This window comes from Mobula birostris, chromosome 24, assembly GCF_030028105.1.
Source record: "Mobula birostris isolate sMobBir1 chromosome 24, sMobBir1.hap1, whole genome shotgun sequence".
NCBI lineage: Eukaryota > Metazoa > Chordata > Chondrichthyes > Myliobatiformes > Myliobatidae > Mobula > Mobula birostris.
In genome coordinates, this window is record NC_092393.1 from 20,431,797 (window position 1) to 20,442,830 (window position 11,034).

The window sequence follows — 11,034 nt, forward strand, 5'->3', positions numbered from 1 at the left end:
AGGACAGTGCATATCCAGTGATTGTGATGGAGGCGCTGTCGGTGTAATTAGTATCAATGAGGTACAATTCTGTATGTGAGATTACGTCAAGATATTTCTTAATCGGCCTACAAGATAACTCTCCCAATATCAAAACTATTCTCCAGATACTCATGAAGACAACTTTACAAGGTTGCCTGGGCTGGGAGCAGCTCAGCCAAGTTGAAATTTGATGCCAATGCCTGGCAGGCAGCCTGCTTTTTTACTCCAATTATCCCTTTTAACATTGTGAGTGTAACATGACTGCAGGGATTAGGGGGTCATTTCAGAGGGCAGTCAAGAGGCAAGGCAGATCACACAGGGATGGAAGATTTCCTCCCTTGAATGACAGCAATAAACCTGATGGGATTTTTACAGCAACACAGTAATTTGGTCATCATTTTCACAAACAAATAAAACCAACATTAAAAATTAAATCATATTATTGTCAAAATTTATATTGAACAGCTGCAATAGTGGGATTGAACAAATCTCAGCACACTCTTCATCCAAATATCCAGGATAGGAGTCTGACAACACCCACTGCAACACCAATCACATCCAATATTTGGTTCACAAATATTCTAGGTAACTGGTAGCTGCAACTGCTGTTATTATGAGCAGTGTACATAAGTAACTTTTATATTTCTTGAATTTGTGCTATGTGCTTGTGTAGTGAATTTAATATTGGAGTAATATTGTACATATATTGTTTGATTAGGCATTCTTTGTTTGCTTACATAATTCATTATGGTTTATGCGCAAGAAGTACATGAATGGCATACGTCATTACAGCACCACATCATATTTGAGTGCTCCACTGAAGCAAAGCGAAATACACCAGTATCCCTGGGCTCCACGTTTTTCTTTCCTTTAGTTTCTGAAGTGACAAAATGTTGCAGTTTGTACCTCTAAGATCCAAGTCAAGTCCAGTTGTATTTACTGTTATGCACACAAGTACAGTGAAAAACTTGTGAGCAGCAGCACCTCAAGTACATAGGTTCAGACAACACACTGAACATACATATTACACAACATTATACCATATGGTATGATGCAAGGTTTATTTTTGCATCAATGTGCTTAATTGTGTATTGCTAACTATCAATAAATAATGTTTGGCAAGAACTTGCGTCATGGTCACACATAATAAAGAGCAACAGAGAGAAGAATCTTCAGATTCTGTATTGGCAACAAGTTTGAGATACAAACAATAACTGACTCGAAAGAAAGCAACCATGTGTGAGGAAAAAGAGACTGGTGTTCTGTTAAAAGAAAAAGGTAATGATGGCAAAGAGTGATCCTGATAGACAGCAGGGGAGCAGGGTAAGTACAAGTGGTCTCATCCATTTTTTTTCGACCCTGTATAAGCAACAGACACACAGTGCCCAAGAACAATCATATTGTCAGGGTTCCAGGAGAGAACAAAGAACAGAGCCAGATGATATATGAGTGAGTGAGTGAGAGAGAACGAACACGTGTGCCAAGGTAACGTCGTGTTTAGCGTGATGCTATACAGCTTGGTGCGTTCCAGCACATTTGGAGTTCAATTCCAGTGCCGTCCTTAAGGAGTCTGTACTCCTCCCATGGAATCAGTGGGTTTTCCCCGGTTCCCCCTTCCTCCCCAGAGTATAAAGATGCAGAAAGGTCCTCCTCTGCGCTGTGTCACTAAAATAAAGCAAGGTAGTGCTTAAATGACAAGCCATTGAGGTTACAAACTTTATGGACATGACAGAAGTATCCAAGGAGATACTGAGAGAATTTTTATGGGATATTTTAAAGCAGTACCTTGAAATTTTTTTTATGAGTTACAGATTTGTAATGTGCAGCCAATGACCATAGAGAATGGTGAGCAAATATATAATTTGGTTAAAAAAAATAGATTTGCCTTTTAAAATACACTTGCTTCCATCTGCAAAAAATAAACAGCCTACATTTTTTCTTTATTCACCCTATATCAGGTATAATAGGCAAAGCACTGAACTGGCAGAATCTCAGCAAGACGAACCTCTACATCAATGAACATATGCAAGACTTACACCTGGTCTGCACAAGTCCAGGACTTAATTACTTGGGAGTGGTAGTAGAATTGCTAGTCAAGACAGAAGTTCTTCAGCCCAATTTCTCTCTACAGAAATACTATCTGATCTGTTAAGTAATTCAAGCACTTTCTGATTCATTCCATCTTCAAGAACTTATCCGATAAACTGCATTGTTATATCATCCATGCAAAGAAAATTCTATTATAGGAGTGGTTTGTGCTGGGAATGGCGTGTGAGGAAAGCTAATCCAGAGCAAGAAGCTTCATTTTCTCTGTACAAAAGTATATACTCAGTAAAAAGCCACTTTATTAGGTACACCTGTTTGTTAAGGCAAGTATCTAGTCAGCCAATCAGGTGGCAGCAACTCGAAACATAAAATCATGTTGGCGTGGTCAAGAAGTTCTATTGTTGTTCAGACCAAACACCAGAATGGGGAAGAAATGTGATCTTAGTGACCTTGACTGCAAAATGATTTTGGTGCCTTACAGTGTGGTTTGAGTATCTCAAAACTGCTGATCTCCTGAGATTTTCACACACAAGGTTCTCTGGAATTTACAGAGAATGGTGAAAGAAACAAAAAGCATCCAGTGAGTGGCAATTCTGTGGTTAAAAATGCATTGTTAAAGAGAAGTCAGAGAAGAATGGCCAGGCAGGTTCAAGCTGACAGGAAGGTGACAGTAACTCGAGTAACCATGTGTTGCTACAGTGATGTGCAGAAGTGCACCTCTAAATGCACAGTGCTCAAACTTTGAAGTGGATTCTACAGCAGGAGAAGACCATGCTGGGTTCCACTCCTGTATCTAATAAAGTGGCCACTGAGTGTATGTGAGGACACTGGGGAAAGTGGCCAAAAATTTAGTGAAATGTTTATATTTTCAGAAACAACCTGAAAAGTTTTTTAAAAATGCTGCAGTAGTACAGTGAGTTTGGAAAGGAATTTCAAGGAATAGAGGATTAGTAGATGGAAAAGAATGATAAAATTCAAAGATAACAGAGTTCAAAATTTCAGAAATAACAGAGAGATAGAAAGACAGAGCAAGAAAAGACAGATAAACAGCAAGGAGGTTAGGCTAAAGAATGGGAAAAATATTGAGGTATTGCTCAACTCATAGTCAGGTCAGAGAACATCTTCATAGAGTTGATATTTCAGATCAAGGACTCTTCCTTGATGCTGCCCAACTGCAAAATGATTCCAGCATTTTCCACTTTTGTTCTGAATTTCCAGATTATGAGGAAATAACTCATTATCAGTGTAGTCCTGATGTTGTTCAAAGTAAATTTATCAAAGTACATACACAATATTTCACCATATACAACTCTTCAGTTTCATTTTCTTGCATGCATACACAGTAAATCCAAGAAACACAATAAAATTAATGAAAAACCACACACAGGACAGACAAACAATATGCAAAGGACAACTATGAAAATATGAAAGAAAAAAGTAACAATAATAATTATAAACAACTAAGAAATAAATATTGAGAACATGAGATGAAGAGTTTTTGAAAGTGAGTCCATAGGTTGTGGGAACAATTCAGTTATGGGGTGAGTGAAGTTAACCCCTCTAGTTCAAGAGCCTGTGGCTGAGGGCTGATAAATTTTCCTGAAGCTGGTGGTGACAGTCCTGAGGCTCCAGTACATGCCTTTTCAAAACAGACCATTGCATGGTCCTGTGATAGTGCTCTGCGTAGGTGTGCTCAATATTGGGGAGGGCTTTACTGATAATGGACTAGGCCATTTTGTAGGATTTTCCATTCAAGGGCATTGTGTTTCCATACCAGTGATGCACCAGTCAATATACTTTCAATCATATGTCTATAGAAGTTTGTCAAAATTTTAGATGTTTTGCCAAATTTTCGAAACTTCTATGGAAGTAGAGATGCTACGTGCTTTCTTTGTAATTGCACTTATGTGCTGTGCCCAGGGTGGACATTTTGAAATGGTGACACAGAGGAATTTCAAGTTGCTGATCCTTTCCACCTCTGAATCCCTGAGGACTGGCTCATAGACCTCCATTTTTCTCCTCCTGAAATCAATGATCAGCTCCTTGGTCTTGCTGACATTCAATGTCAGCAAGGCAGTTGTCATGGCACCACTCAACCAGATTTTCAATCCCTGTCCTTGTCACCACCTTTGATTTAGCCAACAACAGTGGTGTCATCAACAAAATATGGCAATCAAGCTGTGCTTAGCCTTGCAGTCATAAGTATAAAGCAAGTAGAGCAGGGGACTAAGCACAGAGTCTTGTGATGCATCTGCACTGATGGAGATTGTGGAGGAAATGTTATTGTCAATCCAGATTGACTGGGCTCTGCAGGTGAGGAAATCAAGAAGCTTATTGATTGATTTTGAGGGGATTATAGTGTTGAATCCCTAACAGGGATAGAGTTCCTCTTGTTCTCACCAACCACCCCGTGAGTCTCCACATTCAATATATCATCCTCCACAACTTCAGGCATCTTCAACAGGAACCTACCACCAAATCCTTATCTCCCACCACTCTGCTTTCTGTGGGGATCACTCCCTCCATAATTCCCTTATCCATTCATACCTTCCCACTTATCTTCCTTCTGGGACATAGCCCTGCAAGTGGCTAAAATGCTACACCTGCCCATTTACATCCTCCCTTACCTCCATTTAGGACCCCAAATAGTCTCTCCCAGTGAAGCAAAACTTCACCCTTCACCTGCAAGTTTGCTGGGGTCATCTACCGAATCCAGTGCTCCTGTTTCCGTCTCCCCTACATTGGTGAAGCCCGATATAAATTTGGGGACTGCTTTGTTGATTCGCCAAGAGCAGAATTTCCTAGTAGCAAACCATTTTAATCCTATCCCCATTCCCACATGTCAGTCCATGGACTCCTCTTTTGACACGATAAAGCCACTCTCAGGGTGGAGCAGCAACACCTCATATTCCATCTGGGTAGCATCCAACCTGAGGGCATGAACATCACTTTTTCCTTCCAGCAAAAATTTCTCTCCGCCTTCTTCTATTCCCCACTCTGGCCTCTTATCACTTCTCCTCACCTGCCTATCACCTCTTCCTGATACTCCTCCTTCTTCCCTTTCTCACATGGTCCACTCTCCTCTCCTGTCAAATTCCTTTTTCTCCAACACTTAACCTTGATCACACACCGGGCTTCAGCCCTATCACCTTCTATCTACCTTTTCATTCTGTCCTCTTCCCCTTCCTTCTCAGTCCTGAAGAAGGATCTCAGCCCGAAACGTCGACTGTTTATTCATTTCTATAGATAGTGCCTAACCTACTGAGTTCTTCCAGCATTTTGTGTGCGTTGCTCTGTTTCTCCAGCTTTGGCATAATCTCTGGCTTTTGCCCTCTGTCCTTCCAGTTGTGCCGAAGGGTCTTGATCCATAATATTGACTGTTCATTTTCCTCCATCAACGTTATCTTTTCAGTTCTTCCAGCATATTGTGTGTGTTGTACCAGATTTCCAGCGCCTGTATTCTCTTGTGTCACCAAATGGTTAATATATTGCAAACTGGGAGAGAGCTCTAGCCAGCAATAGGCACAGAAAGTATAGTTGGAATATAATAAGTAGGCTCTGAGTGTTGATCAAAAGAAGGGAGTGATAATAAACAGATCTATGAATAAGGTGATGAGAAGAATGTGACAGAGAACGTAAAGTGGAAAGTACCCACAGCAGAGAGAGCTTTGTGAAGGATGTTAAGACAATGAACTGAGGGTAGCAAAATAATCAGATAGAACTTGGAAAAGTTCCACACAAATATTTGATATACTGTAGACACAAAGGAAAATAGTGAGGATATCTGGATGAAAACATTTTAATTGTGTCAGGCCACGCATTAGAGAATGACCGTAGTAAATAAGAGTCAAAAGGGACGGAGCTACGTTGAGCATTTGAAAGAAAAGAAAATATGGAGTACATTGCTTTTCTACTCTACTAACAATGCTATTCTGTTGATATGTTACCCAACACATGCTCATTAAATCCTTAAACTCTCCCAAAATCCACTACAGAATGCACAGACTGATAACAGAGGACAAGACAATTTCAAACAACATGTATATAGCTTGCTCAAGGGCTCTTCGTAGGCTGCATATGGAATGTTCTATAAACATTGCTGATGTCCAGAGACCAGGTGGTCACATGACACATTCCTTAAAGGAGTAACAATTAAAGTTCCTAACCAATGCACGATGAGCAATGCACTAACTCAGAAATGACAAGGATAGTTTGTGCCCTAAGATGGTTACAAAACTCATCTCTATTCCTTTTACGTTTAATATATTGGCAGTGCCTTATTTGTTTCACTATTTCTCAAACAAGCTCGTTTTCCTTCCTCCTATTTGATTGTACAGTGGGGAACTGACTTTAATTTACTCTTTAATTTTAAACATGTATTGCCTTTGAAAAATGCTTCCCAATGGCCCAGCAGGATTGCCATACTGAACAAGACTGGAAAGAGTTCCAGTTTGAGTTGGGCAGAGGCACTGCAAGAGACTTCATTACCTTTACGTTATTAAGGACCAGGTTTCCAGCTTTTGGTGGCAATGAGATTTAGACTAGTCAGGGAATTTTGTACAGTGAGGGGTGGGGGGGGGTGAGGAAATAGTGGATGGGTGGCAGCTCTTGTGACATCTGGAAATCAAAACAGAACATTACAGAACAGGTAAAGGCCATTCAGCTCATCATGCCTGCACCAACCATAATGCCAATCTAACTAATCTCATCTGCCTGCACATGTCCACGTCCCACTATCCCCGGCCTGTTCATGTGCTGGTCAAAATGATTTTTAAACTTTGTTATCATATCTGTTTCTACGATCTCCTTTGGCAGAACATTCCAGCACCTAAAACTTTCTGCATAAATAAAGTCTTGCAAATATCCTTTGGACTATCTTGCTGCAACTTTTGACAATTTTCTCTTATTCCAATAACCTCTTCACCTTTTAACTGGTTTGATAAATGTGTTGCAAAACTTAACTGTGGCCTTCTATCAAATTTATTTCCTGGTGATCTCTTGGGCTTTATCAGAAACAAGGACAAAAGGTACATTCATGGAACCATAGTGATTGTTTAGGGATTGGCTAATTGGAAGAAGGGTAAAAGACAGAAGCCAAGTAACACGTACAAGATGCTGGAGGAACTCAGCAGGCCAAGCAGCATCTTTGGAATAGAATACAGGTGACGTTTTGGGTTGAGACCCTTCAGCAGGACTGGAGAAAAAAAAAGATGAGTAGAGTTAAAATGTGGGGGGTAATGGTGAAGAGAGAAACACAAGGTGACAGGTGAAACTGGGAGGGGAGGTATGAAGTAAAGAGCTGGGAAGTTATTTAGTGAAAGAGATACAGGGCTGGAGAAGGGGGAAATCTAATAGGTGGGGACAGAAGGCCATGGAAAAAAGAAAAGTGGGAGGGGGAGCACAGAGGGAGGCGATGGGCAGGCAAAGAGATAAGGTGGGAGAGGAAAAAGGGGATGAGGTTTATCAAACCTCCAGTAATGACCACTCCTCCTTCATCATTCCCCATCCCCTTTTTCTTCTCTCACCTTAACTCCTTTCCTGCCCAACACCTCCCTCTGGTGCTCCTCCCCCCCTTTTCTTCTTCCATGGCCTTCTGTCCTCTATTAGTTTCCTCCCTTCTCCAGGCCTTTATCACTTTCACCAATCAACTTTCCAGCTCTTTACTTCACCCCTCCCCCTCCCAGTTTCACCTATCACTTCATGTTTCTCTCTTCCTTTCCCTCTACCCACCTTTTAACTCTACTCCTCGTCTTTTTTTCTCCAGTCCTGCTGAAGAGTCTCAGCCTGAAACATCAACTGTACTCTTTTCCACAGATGCTGCCCGGCCTGCTGAGTTCCTCTAGCATTTTGTGTTTGTGTTGCTTGGATTTGCAGCATCTCCAGATTTTCTCTTGTTTAGCCAATCTAGATGCTAAAGAAGTTTCAAGAATTGTATAGTGCTCAAGGGCAAGGATAGTAGTTAGGATGGACACTCAACGATTCAGAAACAGCTTCTTTCCCTCTGCCATCATATACACACTTACTGTAATTTATAGTTTTTATTATTATGTATTGCAATGTTCTGCTGCCACATAACAGATTTCATGATATACGCCAGCGACATTGAAACTGATTCAGATTCTGGACACTGGAATCAATGAGAATAAGATGTTGCACAGTACAGACACTGAGGGAGGAAAGTAGGGAAGGGTAGAAAGGGTGTGCAGAGAACGGAAAGTTGGGAAAACAGACAGAAATGTGGGAAATATTGTAATAACCTATTTACAGGATAGCTTGTTGAAAATGGAGAAAATGCTCTTGCTCTTCCTGGACAGAGCCGTGCTAATCTCCTCAATTTGGCCCTCTGACTTATCTGCAGTGCCAGATTGCAGGAGGTCTGAGAAACTCTGACTAAAAACAGAGTAACTATTGCATTGCAGGCAGGCTAACAACCCAAACTATTTAAAGGACCAATTCAGTTTCCGGAAGCAGATTACACTCTCACCAGTCATGCCAGCTCAATTAAGGCAGAAAGTGGGTGTGTACAACACAGAAGCCATACATGCCCCAGACTAAAATGGTCCAGAATTTAATCTATCCATTTTTGGGATCGAAGACTTGTTCATCAGAGTATGGTTTCCTGAGAAAGAGTTGCATTAGTTTGATCTCCACAGTGAAATTGTGTATTAAATTTCAACCATTATTAGCAAACACTCTGGGAAATATATTGGATGGTCCTCGACATTGGAAATCTGAGACATAACCAGGATTTTAAAAAATCAAGAAATAGAAGAAAATTAGTTAAATGATAATTGTTTAATATTAAACCTGATAGCTAAATATTATTCTATGGTAACTGCGAATTTTCAATGTTTTAAAGTTAGAAATAATGAAGTCGGAAATTCCCTTCTCATTCATGGCATCACTTTATTGATGGCCAGGTTCCTGTTTCATCTTATTGAGGAGCCAATTCAGAGGGAAACAAATGGAAGTACAGTTGATCGGGAGTAATGAGAGTTAAACAGGTCTGGTAGCTCGACAGGTCTGTAAAAAAAAATCACGTCAGGATTTTCAGGGAAAATACGAGTGGGTCCATGTGAGAGACTTCAAAACATTTGATAGCTTTGAAGGAAGACAAAATTGGAGAAGTAGCTTTGTAGTCTGGCTTTCAATCAGCCACTTTAGAGGGCCTGCTTATAATCCATGCACCTTGCTACATTTCATCGTACAAGCTACTGCTAAGCAGGTTTTTAAAGTTCATGACACGGAAGTGAGCAGCAGAATATTGCCATTTCACACTTTGAGTCCACGCTGCCATTAAATATGTCCAATTTTCTGAATTCAGCTTCCTGTAGCCATAATCTTTAGCCAAACTTTAGTATCTCAACTCAGAGCACAAGAGGCAATTGCTCTCAATAAGATCCCTAACCAACTTGTTCTTGCATGATTATCTTTCAAAATTCTGCTGTGCCCAAAGTGCGCCAAGTCACAGAAGTGAATATTCCTGTTAAATTAAAATTCTGTGACTTTAGAACACACAACCACCGATTTGCATGTGGTGATGACAGTAGTTCAGTGGATATTGTTGGGTGATAACGATCATTATAGACCTTATGGGGAAAAGCCTGTTTTCTTTAAATACTGATATGAGATCTTCTCCATTCACTTGCAAGGGTGGATCAGAAGTTAAGGGCTCAACTGAAAGACAACATTGACAACAATGCAGCAATCCTTGGTGAAACAATGAACCTTTAAATTTGGGGTCCCACTTTCAATACTTCCCTTAAAACCAACATATAAAGAATTATGATCAATTTAAAAACATAATATTTTGATATCTAATTCTGTTACATTTTATAATTTATTAAAACAAGGGGGTGGGGCTGATGACATCACTGGAGAACACTCGAGGTCATCAAGGGGTCAATAAATGGAAAGTAGAATAATTAGCAGCAAGATGCTGTGGAGAACATGTCCTTCCTATGTCTGCATTAACTCCTTTACAAAACATATACAGAAACTCCTCAATTCAAATTCTCTTTACAAATTATTAACAAGTCTCTGATAACTAAAAATAACTGGTGGCAAAAAAATGTTTTGAGAACTGACAGTGAAAAAATAATTAAAATAGGTATCTGATAAAAACATTTCAGTCATTAATATAATGCATAAGTACCTATTCCATTAATACCACGATAACTAGCATCATGTTAATCTAAATAAATAAGTGAACGCATTTCTTAAACAAACATTACTTATATCATAGCAATTGCCCGAGGTATTGTTACGCAGCAGATATTACACGAGTGTACTCAAGCAGGTATCTGAGACTTCCTGTTGGTGAAAATAGACACACCACAAACTACTTCAAGGTTCAGGAAGAAATTTGCAACCAAGAGTGCGCACTAAAAAAAACAACACAAGAATGAAAGTAAAAACTACCTCTGCGTCCTGAGGCTGAGTAGTATGCGGGTCGCAATTTCGCAACTTGTACAAATGTTGCTGAGGAAAAACTTTTCCTGTATCTTAATTTTTATTTGGATCACAGACTGATAGCTGTGACTGAGGCAAACTGGAACTACAACGGATAAGTAGCTGGTTTTTGCTGACTGCCGGGAACAGCCGAAAACAATGTTGACGGAAATAACCGAACGCTCCTGAGGATCAGCGTCTTCTGCGGGAGCGCGCCGCCAAACTAAGGGCTCCTCTGCTCAAAAGCGGTTCCCACGGAAAAAGCCGAATCAAAATTGTTGCTGACGGAAACGGTCGAATAAATTCTGATTTTTATCTGCTGCAGTTTTATTTTTTTCCCAAACTTCTGACTATTTGAAAGAATAGAGCGAAACTTGTTTTCTTTAAAAAAAAGGAAAAAGCCCACTCAAGTGAGGAACATGACATTAAGCGATGCCACTGTTCTTGACAAACCCAGGTAAGTTAGAAGTTGCGGCAATGAAGTTCTGCAGATGCGGCTTGCACTTCAGAATGGTA

At 40.2% G+C, this 11,034-nt stretch overlaps 1 protein-coding gene across 1 annotated transcript in view; it reads right to left on the reverse strand.

The window, feature by feature from the left end:
- The window catches only part of myocd (myocardin), a 712,380-nt gene extending 701,638 nt beyond the window's left edge, over nucleotides 1-10,742 (reverse strand). Inside the window, exon 1 of the mRNA XM_072242485.1 lies at nucleotides 10,489-10,742. The gene's annotated coding sequence lies outside the window, so the exon portion shown is untranslated. The remainder of the gene's footprint in view (nucleotides 1-10,488) is intronic.
- Between the last annotated feature and the right edge of the window lie 292 nt (nucleotides 10,743-11,034).